Below are 11640 nucleotides of genomic sequence, written 5' to 3' on the forward strand. Positions count from 1 at the left end.
TTTTTTTGGTCTTTTTGAGACAGGGTCTCACTATGCAGTTCAGGCTGGTCTTGAACTCACTTGTAGCCCAGGCTGGACTCAAACTCTCAATGATCCTCCTGCTTCAGCCTTCCAAGTGCTGGGATTACAGGTGTGCACCACCACACCTGGCATAAAGTGAAATTCTAAGTGACAAATCATAGACAGTAGTGTCTCAACTGCTTGAAGTACAGATCAGGTAAAAAGCAGCTGAGACTTAGCCAAGGTGAGAGGAAACTTCTGTCCTGGTCACTAAGCTACCTCAGGTTTTGCTCCTCACAGCATCAATCTCCATAGAACACAGCCATGGTGAAGACAAGGGAGCTGGACCACAGCATTGAGATGCCAGGGTCAACTATTGTTTTGGGTGAGTGTTGATTCCACAGAAACAAGGTCATCTTTTGCAACAGAAGGGGGAAGGGAGGGGAAGAGAGGGGAACAAGGGGAGGGAATAGAGGAGGACAGAAGAGGAAGGAGAAAAGGGAAGAGCAAGAAAAGGAGAGGGGTGGGGAGAGAAGAGAAGGGGGAGGGGAGTGGAGGTGAAAAGAAAACTAAGAGGAGAGAGTGAATGAAGAAGGGAGGGAGGATGGGAAGGGGAAAGAGAATTAGCAATCCAGAGGGCTTCTCCTTTTTCCCTAGCTTGCTCCCAGTACTTTTGCAAGCTTTAATAAAATAGTTCCAGCATTTTCTAGCTGCCTCACCTTGTGACACAGTGAAAGAATTGTAAAATGCTACCAATTAAACTATGATACATGTATTGTAAAGGATATCTCTACTTTAACATGTTCAAATATAGAAAACATTAGGCATTTCAGAAAATCCTAGTATCCTCTCCTATAAAATGGCATTAATGTGGTACTTTTTTTCTTTTTCCCTCCTGATCCATTTTCCAACATATTCAACCTTGTTTTGAGTCCTGGGAGGCTGACTTGAATTGCCATACTTTAGCTGTGCTTTTGACCAAATTTAGTCAAGGGGGCAGTGACCAAAAGTTGGACAGAGTGAAAGGGTTTGAACTATTTGCTTCCCTCCTTCCCTGCAGGAATGAGATGGTACAGTACTCATCCTCTCCCCAAGGCAACATTTCAGTCTAGTGGTGGATCTGTGACTTGCTTGATCCCGGTGTTATTAACAGCACCTTTCCCTCTCTTTCAGACCTGGTGGTGGAACTGATGGGAGATTTGCCATATTATTAGTCCCTGGGCATTTTACCTTGGGCACTTGTTGGTTACCTTAGGCTTCTTCATATCTTTTCAAACAGATTTTAAGTATGTTATCTGTTTCTTGCTGAAACTCTGATAGATGAAAACATCAACTTCATATAGTTGCTGTGAAGGCAAAATAAAATAATGAATGCAGTGACTTTAGCTTAAGATCTGACATGGGGGAGACCCTTAAACTACTCTGGTTCTCTCTGAATCTCAAGCAGGGTAAATGCATTCCCCTCTTCAGGCTTTTGCCTCTCTGTTGACTCCTGCTTCAATGTCCTATTCCCAGCTCTTTGTAAGGATGCTACATTCTTATTCTTACCTCAGGTCACAGCCAGCATGCAGAGGGTGCTATCCTAACAACCTAGTCTGTTAACTTAACCTAATCTCCTAGTCATCTCCACCTCATTGCCATTCATTTCCTTAACAGATGTTCTTTCTCTGTGATATTTCCTTGTTACATATTTGTTATGATACCACCTCTCCTGACTAGAATATAAGCTTCTTTGTTCCTGTGCTCCCCCAAAAAGCCTGTGCCCAGAATACACCAGAAAGTGGTAGGATAGCAGATTAAGATCTTTGGGAAGTAGATATTGAGACAGAATTAGGAATGTCAAAGGCTTATATGGAAGTCCCCTGGTAAAAGGAGAAGGGAGGAAGCAGGCTCAAGAGCCAGAGAGCCATCGGACCACCGTGCCAACCTGTAAACTTTCTGCAGCCAACGTGGAGCTTTCAAGTGCATATTTCCCACTGGAGAAGTCCCATCTTGGACATAAATAGCTAGTCTCTTGAGTCAATATTCACTGTGAGAATATCCCCAATCATGACCTTAGCTTCTTCCCCTCATTAACAGAACACTCCAGAAATAGCCTGAGTGTAGCTAGCAAGCCAAGGGAGATTCTGTTAGAAAGTCAGGTGAAGATGGTCAGCTAAGCAGCTTGCACCTGGGTAGTGGGTCTGAGTGACACAACTCTGTGTCTACCAATATTTTTTGTGTGCAGTGGAATGCATGATATGTTTGCTTAGATCATCATTGTCATAATGTTATATTCATAATTAGGCAGATCAAATCAAGAACAGAAGAATGCACAAAATAATTGTTGAGCTAGATAGCAACTAAGTTAATGCAAATAAACAGGACAAGAACATTTTTGCCAATTTCAAATATCTGAAATAAAGCCAGTTGGACTGGACTAGAAGAGTCTAAGGAAAGAGTAGAGAGATGTATTAAAGAGGTAGATATCATGAGGGTTTTGAAAAAGAATATCACGTGTGATATTCTTTCTGGTTGCTTTCAGCAAGAGGGTAATAGAAAAATAAGAGCAAAAATAAGGACACCAGTTAGCAATCCAACGTGAAAATAAAAGCAAGAGATGATAATGCTTTGGACTATGGTGATCTCTGTGGTAGAGGAGGAGAAAACAGGACACATTTGGGATGTGTTTTGGAAGTAAAATCACATGATTTTACTATATTAGAGCTGGAAGGTGAGGGAAAGACTGCAATGATGTCTTCTAGTAGATGGCAGTGTCATTCCCTGACATGAGGAGGGGTATGTGAAGATGCAACTTTAGGAAAAGAAAAATCTGCTTTGCCTTTGTAACTTTTGAAATGGTGAAGAAACCAAGTGAGTATGTCAAATAGGCAATGACTTTACAAAGCTACAGCTTAGGGAAGATGTGATATTTGGAGATAAAGTCAGCTGTAATCATCATAAAGCTGGTAGATAAAGTTTTTAACTTGAAAGCTTTTGCAGAATTCATCAGCTAGAGGAAACAGAGCTTCTCCATGGCACTGTGAAGCTAGAGAAGCTTCACAGTGTATTTTTTCCTAGTGATCCATTTGCAAAAATTTGTGGGGCCTCAGACTTTAACTAAAACAGAGAAATGCAGTGTTCTGTGATTACAACAAACATTAAAACAAACAAAAAACACACTGATTTCATGTCTCTTATTCTAAGCTGTGCAGATCTCTGAAATCACTAACAACATTGAGCAAATGATGAAACAATGTTATATGATGGAAAAAAAAAAAAAACAGAATTTGATGTCAGGAAAGCCTGGATTGGAGTCCTGGGACAGCCACTAACTAGGCATTAACTGTAGCTTTTGTAAAATTTCTGCTCTGAGCCTCAATTTCCTTGCATGGTGAAATGGAGATTGTGACATAATCTTCTGGTACATTTAATGAAGATTCAAAATGATTTTTCTAGTAACAATTATAACACATTAAGGGCTCAATATATCTTAACTATTCAAAGACTGTACATTAGTAAGCTACAATGAAGGAAGCCATCACAAAATTATGAGAATGGATGGATGTTTGCCTCAAAACTATCAGACTGAAAACTATAATCACTAGAATGCTCACATGGAAATTTATTCTCTGCATGGGAAGACAATAGCATGTGACATGGAAAAGCCCCAGGAATATCTCCCCACTCTGTGCCTCCCCTTAGCTCCATAAAGTCAGGGTGTCGTCTTAGAGTAAAGGCTTGATCAATATTTCTCTAGGGCTATCAGCAATGAAGGATAATTGCTTTAATTGAAATTTTATATGCATGCACTTTTCTCCATATTTCAAAAGGTCACTAGAAAACTGACCCAGGGATGCAGGGGTGGTTCAACATACATAAATCAACAAATATAATACACCATGTAAACAGAGCGAAGGATAAAAACCATATGATCATGAGAATAGAGGCAGAAAAAGCTTTTGCAAAGTCCAGCACCCGTTTGTGATTAAAAAAATTCCAAAAGAAAATTGGAATAGATGGTCTTTATCTCAATCTGATAAAAGCCATCTATGACAGACCAACAGCCAACATGGACAAAAACTGAAAGCTTTCTGTCTAAAATCAGGAAGAACACAAGGATATCCACCATCTCCACTCTTATTCAGCATAGTCTTAGAAACTTTAGCCAGAGCAATTAGACAAGAGAAAGAAATAAAAGGAATAACAATAGGAAAGGAAGAAGTTAAATTATCATTATTTGCAGATGATGATACTCTACATAGAAGACCCCAAAAACTCCACTAAAAGACTGCTAGATTTAATAAGCAAGTTTAGTAGTGTAGCTGGATACAAAATCAACACTCAAAAATCAATAGTCTTCCTATATATAAATAAAAAAACTCACTGAGAGAAATTCGAGAAATAACACCTATCATAATAGCATCCAAAAAAATGAAATACCCAGGAATTGATCTTACAAAGGAAGTAAAAGACCTCTACATTGAAAACTACAGCACTCAGAAAAAAAGAGATTGAGAGGAGATCAAAAGATAGAAAGATATCCCTTGCTCTTGGGTAGGAAGAACTGATATACTGAAAATGGCCATACTTCTAAAACTGTTATACAGATTTAATGCAGTTCTGATCAAACTTCCAACAGCATATCTCACATAATTAGAAAAAACAATTCTAAAATTCACTTGGAACCAGAGGAGACCTAGGATAGCAATTGTGGACAACAAAGACAAGACAGGGGACATTGCAATCTCCAACTTGCAATTATACTATAAAGCTAAAAGATCAGTGGAACATATTAGAAGATGCATAAATAACTCCAGACATATTCAGCCACCTTATCTTTGACAAAGGTGCCAAACACATTCACTAGAAGAAAGATAGCCTCTTTAATAAACAGTGCTGGAAAAACTGGTTCTGCACATGCTGAAGATTAAAATTGGACCCATATTTTTCACCATGCACTAAACTAAATTTGAAATGGATCAAAGATCTAAATATTAAAACAGGAACATTAAATCTCCTGGAAGAGAGAATAGGTAAAACTCTTGAAGACGTTGGTGTAGGCAAACACTTTATGAATAAAATCTTGATTACACAGGAAGTATCACAAAGAATCGACAGCTGGGATCTCATCTTAGCTTTCACGCAGCAAGGGAGACCATGAACAGACTGAAGAGACAACCCACAAGGTGGCAAAAAATGTTTGCTGTTCCTCAGACACAGGATTATCACTGAGAACATATAAAGAGGTCAAAAAAAATCAGACTTCCCAAATTTAAAGACCCAATCCAAAAATGGACATCTAGGTGATTACACACTTCTCAGATGAAGAAATACAAATAGGAAATAAATATACAGAAAAATATTCAAAGTCAATGGTCATTTGAGAGATACAAATTAAAATGTTATTAAGATTTCATCTTACCCTGAAAGAACAGCTATTACCAAGAAATCAACCAATAAAAAATTCTGGAGGGACTGTGAAGAAAAAGAAACCCTTTTCCACTACTGGCAAAAGTAGAGACTGGTGCAACTACTGTGGAAATCAGTATGGATATTCCTCAGTAAACTAGGATTAGAGATCCCATTTGACCCAACTATTCCCCTTCTGGGTATTTTCACATTCAAAAAAATCATACTACAGCAATATATGGGCACCCATGTTTATAGCAGCACAATTTATAATGGCGCTAAATCTTGGAAACAACCCAAATGTCCATCAACAGAGGAATGGATAAAAAAGATGTGTTCTTTTTATACAATAGAATACTACTCAGCCACAAAGAAGGGTAAACTTGATACTTTTATAGGTAAATACATACAATTCGAGACCATACTCATAAGTGAAATAAATCAAATTTAGATGTGTAAACATGATATTATCTATTTAGGGTGAGAAGCTGAAAGAGTAAATAAGATCCAGAATGTACAATACATATTGTGAAGTTGGAAGAAACTGTTCAAAAGGAAAGATAAACTGGGATGGGGGAAAGGAGAAAAGAAGGAAAGAAAAAGCAAAAAAAGAAATATATATATATATACATATACACATTTGTTATCTTTCTATATATATATGATAGTTAAGATAGTTATACTACTAATTTCTCTTAATTAATTGAAAAAAAGGTTTGTGTTAATATTGTTTGTACAGTTAAATGCCTATCTTATACTCAGAATAACTAATTTAAAAATAACAACATGCAATATATTAACTATTTTTTTCTATCTTGTTTTGAATTTTTTTATTTTGTTCTCTTTAAAATAAAATTTAATGATGAGAAACATGAACAATTCATTGTTGTTTATTCTATAAACCCAATAGTTTCTAAAAAAATTTAAAGTATTTTTCCATCAAAGAATATTCTAGCTTGATACTTGTGTGTATTAAATCCTCCCATCGTTTAACTGAGCAACAGCCTTTGATCTATTCTTACTTTTTAAAAAGTAGTTGCTTGGTAAAATTAAGATATAATAGACATGTTGCATTTTACAGGTGCCAAGCTATAAGCATTGAGTATAACACAGCTAAGTCTCTAAACTCTTGGATTGCACCTCTAACAAGAAAGCTTTCTGATCTCAGCCATTCTCTCTGGCTGCTCCTTACACCACTGTGCCCCTTCTTTGGCGAACACAGCTCTGCAAAAGAGCCGGGCAAAGGCTTTTATGGAGCCTGATTATTCTGTACTCACAATCACAGACCGCCTGCCTCTGAGATTAACCAGCCTGATGAGATATTTTCCATTGTCTACACAGCATTTCAAATGTAGTCAACGTTTAAATAAGAAAAGTTATATACAAAAATTAAGGAAAAAAGGGCTGGGGATATAGCTCAGTGGCATAAGCACCTGCCTGGCAAGCGCAAGGCCTGGAGTTCGATTCTCGGTACAAAAAAAAAAAAAAATTAAGAAGAAATATATAGCTTTTCTCTTAAAAATTCCCATTTGGAAAAAGAATTATGGACATGTTATCTTCAGTTTGCTGCACTCCTCACCACTCCCTACTCTTTCTCAGAGCAGGCTAGGATTTATTGCCAATTATTATGAAACTCAAACCACTAAATTTCTTAGACTAATTGTATGGTTGCCTAAGTCCAAAATATTGTTTCTAAAATAGTTCCCTTTTCCCATTTATGTCAACTGATTGAATTCTATGAGTATTTAGTTTTGTTCTCTTATTCTACATTATCATTTTTTATTTGGAAATTCTTGAGAATGAATAAGTTTTGTTTCTTGGTGGAATACAGTTCAGGAAAGAAAACCAGTTGCTAGCGCTGGCTATGGAAAAAAAAGGAAAAAAATGAGAGTATGATTCTTCACCAGAAGCTGTACAGAAAGTTTTGTTTTTGGTTTGGTTTGGTTTGGTATTGATTTGTGATACTGGAGCTGGAAGTCAGGGCCTGACACTGAACTCTATCCCTTGTCCATTTATTTATTTATTTATTTAGTTAGTTAGTTAGTTAGTTAGTTAGTTAGCTTTGAGACAAGGTCTGACTAAGTTCCCTAGCATGACCCTCCTGCTCTAACCTTCCAAGTAGTTGGTATTTGTATACAGTCTGGAGTAATATGCTTCACTAAGGTTAAAAATTGTCACTGTATAGTTTTGCTTTATTTTATTGCACTATAGGAAGTTAAATAATCTAGTCATGTTTGCAATCTGAAGTTTTTTTAAGTTTTGAAAAGCTCTGAAAGTTGTTTAAATGTTTTGGGTCCTGTTCCTTTACCTAACCTTTTAAACTCAATATTTGGTCACATTAAAAACAAAGTTTCTCAGTTGTTACTGAGATTGTATAATCTATTACACCATATCGGTTTTTTGGAAAACATTCATTGATGTATTATCATGATACTGAAATCACTCGTCACATCTACTTAGGCTCACTGTTACACTGTGTTCCTGTAGTGCTCACTGGCTCAAAGAGCCTTATCAACACATCAAAGGCACAGAAATAAGCCATAAAGCACTCTGGGTAGGCATGATGCTTCTTAGAACAAAGACATGGCCCAATTTTCAAATGGGAAATGATCTGTGAAAATTCTTCACAAAAGAAGAAAGCTATAATTTTTCTCAAACCTCCCAATTCACAAAATGACATCATCCATCAATAGTTCTCCTAACTAAACTGTACTTGGAGAACGTTGTGGGAAACTATTTCACATCACATCATCAGCAGAGAAAAGTTACTGAAATTGTGTGTTTAAACTTTCAGAATTATAAGTCAAATTCCCTAGAATAAAACTTTAAATTCATGCCATGGTCTATTATGTCTTTCATACTGTGGTGTCCTCTTATCTACCAGGCAAGTCATCTCCTCCAACAGAACTGTTCCCATCAGGTAGATCTCCACTGCCCTGACCGTGACAAAATATGCAATACTTTCAAGTCAACACCATTCAGAAACACACACACCCCATAAAATCATCTCACCTCTCCTGATATTCTAGAAATATCCCAATTCTAAAGATACTTCTTCCTGTGTAGGGAGATTCTTTGGAACTGTTGAAGACTTCTATATTGTCATGAATTAAGTTAGGCTTTTATAATTCATAAAGGGAATCAACTGGTGATAATTCTGTGGACAGTGCTAAGTGTGTTAACTCTTCTTGGCTTCCCTTTTTCTTTCAAGTGGCTTGAGTGTCTTGTAAGGTTTTAGCATGAAGTGAGAAGGATTTTAAAGCTTATTAGGTGAAAAGAGCATCTTTTGCTATAGAATCCATATTTAAAACAAATCTCCATTTGTCACCAGCCTGACACATCCTGTGAAACATCCCAAACATCCTAACTGTCAAACTACTGTTTGGAGTACTCCATTGCACCAGTTCATGGCTAGTATCTGGGCCTGGTTGTATAATTTACCTGATCCAGTTCAAAAATGAAAATATGAGACCCCTTGCTCAAAGAGTGTATGTGGGGGAGGTAACTAAAGCATGAAATAAAAAATTACATTGTCTTAGTTACTTTTTTCATTGCTAAGACAAAATACAATACATCCAAAGTTAAAGGAGGAAAGGCTTATTTTGGCTTACAGTCTGTAGAGATTTTAGATCACAGTCAGCTGGCTCCAGTGCAGGGTGGCATGGCAGGGGGGCATCACAGAGGAAAAACAGTTCATGGAGGGCAGAAGGCAGGAAGGCAGCAAAGCAGCACAGTAGTGAGGAAGCAAGCAGCGAGTAGCAGACAATGACCACAGCAGTCCTCTCTCTGTCCCTTATATTTGACTCTTAAGGCACGTACTACTCACAGTTAGGGTGGGGCACCCTCAATCCTACTCAGAACTATGACAAAACAATCAGTGGACTAATTTGGTAACCAAGCACCTTTGACCCCAGCATCACACATTCTAGATCCAGTCATCTTTGACCACATGGGGCTTTGGGGAGCCATCCAGACACAAACCATGACATATAACTTTAAAAAGTCTACTAATTTTAATACATTAAAAAAGTAAAATTCAGTAACAAAATAAGTCTAAAAATTATAAAAACATATCATTTTTCTGTCATAATTTTATATAATAAAATAAAATCAGAATTTTATTAAGATGATGTCTTCCTTGTAAAAGCTTTTCTGGCTTGGTTTGCTGAAAGTTCATTCACTAGTTAATAATTCAGATTATACCTCCTGCAACTTCATTTTTAGCTGATATAATTGAAATGAGGTCTGTCATCTTGGCAAATGCAATATCACAAATAATTTGATAAATTTTAATTTTGAGAAATATCTTTCTGGGGCAACTGCTAATAGAGCTGTTAAAATTTTTTTTGAAGACTTACAACATTAAAATGATTAGATTATTTTGAAATATAAATTTTAGTACATCTAGAAATAATGATACTTAGAATAATTTTCCATACAGAGTTCATTTTTCATGCAGATCAGTTTCTTGAACATCTAAATTTAGTTGTACATGCAAATGTATACAATGGCATTTTAACAATTCCTCTGGCATTCCTTGTAACTTGCATAGTTGTTAAGAAGCTGAAAATGTCTCCCTGAATTGTACTCATTTTAAAGTGTCTTTTTATGTATTTTATCATTGTATTCTACCACTTTAATTATAATATATTTCAAAAACAGTTCTCTTTTCAAAAATGGGTTCATCCAAAGCAGTATTTTTCAAAAACTGGCAAGCTTAAAATTCTGTTTCTATTTGTAAGCCTGGGGATACAATATTTGATTTGCAACATTGCAGGAATTTTCATAATCAGAAATTCTAAAATCTGTGAAAAATTCCAGTAACTCTTTAATAAGCTTTATTGGACTATCCTGTATACATTTTTATTTTGTAAAAATTTATTGACCAAGTTTATTGCCTGAGCTCTAGCAGTTCCTGTCCCAAAGCTCAGGCCTGAAAGATGTCACAGGATCAGGAATGGCTATAAAAATGTCTGGCCAGCTGCCCACCCTGTGTCCTGCAACTGTCCCTAAGGAGAGTTACCTCTTTCCAAAGGCCAGAGGGTTGCCACCACTGCTGCTGCACCTGCAGCTGATGCATTTGTAGATTCCACCAACATGAACCCAGGTACTAGCAATAGCTGTCACCTTGTGCCCCCATGGTGCTCCAACTACCCCAATGCACATGTGATCAGCTGCTGCATGCACAGTGCTGAACTCACTGACACTGTTGAATCTGTTGTGTCCTCACTGCTCTATGTAAATCCTCTGCTGTGGAGCAGGGGTGGCATACTCCAGGTGTCCCTTCCAACTTCACCTACAAAACCCAAGTTCAAAGATAAAGAAAATTATTTTAAAAATTAAGATGTTGAGAGCAGAACATTAAGCTAGACACAAGACTCCTTCTGAGCCCTGTGGGAATACACAGGCCCATACTCATGAAGCTGGGCCTATTGGCATCCTATGAGTTACACTGCTCTCCTTTGTGCCCTAGTCTGTGATCATTCCTGAACTATGTTCGCAGAAAAAGGGGAATGAGAAATATTGCATCCTCTGTCCTCCTATGTGAATTCAGAGAATTCATTTGTAAATCATGGGTTCTGGTGAGTCTTGAATTAAAGACATTTCATTTATTCTATTCTTTCTGTCCTTTCTATCTAACCATAGGCTTGTCTGGTGCCAGAAGCCCATTTACATGAAGCATCTCTGAATATCTTGGGAAACACTAGTAGGCTACAGAATAAAATTTTGAAAATGCTATGCTAATCTGTAGCTCAGGCCCTATTAAAAAAAATCCAGAGGATTTTTATATCTTTTAACTCAAAATAGGCATTTTATTTGAATTACCATCTTCATAAATGCATATAAGGATGATGAAAACATACAATGCATGTTTAAATTTAAAAATGTATTGCAGTAAAGGACACGTTGTCATTGATCCCACTCATAATACTCCCTCTCACTTGAACACACTTATCCCAATGTTCTTGCCATTTTCTGAAGCAGTTCTGGAAGTTCTCTCTTATGAGGATCTTTATCTATATTGTTGCTACTGCCTTGATGTCCTGAATCAGATTGAAACATTCCATAGTCACTTTCACTTTGGGAAAAAGCCAGAAGTCACATGGTACCAGATCCAGGGCATAGGGTAGATGAGGACACATACTGTAATGTCTTTATGAGCCTGATTTTCTCTTGGATGACACTCAGTAGGAGTATTCACTGCAGTTTTGATCATACCTCTTGGTAGAAATTCTGTATTAGTCAGCT

The 11640-nt window shown here is 37.0% G+C and overlaps 1 protein-coding gene across 1 annotated transcript in view; it reads right to left on the reverse strand.

The window, feature by feature from the left end:
• Positions 1 to 9032, reverse strand: part of Ptprr (protein tyrosine phosphatase, receptor type, R) — a 366148-nt gene extending 357116 nt beyond the window's left edge. The window contains exons 1-2 of the mRNA XM_005374316.2: positions 9003 to 9032; positions 1231 to 1346 (exon numbers count right to left, since the gene is read on the reverse strand). The gene's annotated coding sequence lies outside the window, so the exon portion shown is untranslated. The remainder of the gene's footprint in view (positions 1 to 1230; positions 1347 to 9002) is intronic.
• Positions 9033 to 11640: the final 2608 nt, after the last annotated feature.

This window comes from Chinchilla lanigera, unplaced genomic scaffold, assembly GCF_000276665.1.
Source record: "Chinchilla lanigera isolate Chin_1 unplaced genomic scaffold, ChiLan1.0 scaffold00004, whole genome shotgun sequence".
In the NCBI taxonomy this organism is placed as follows: Eukaryota; Metazoa; Chordata; class Mammalia; order Rodentia; family Chinchillidae; genus Chinchilla; species Chinchilla lanigera.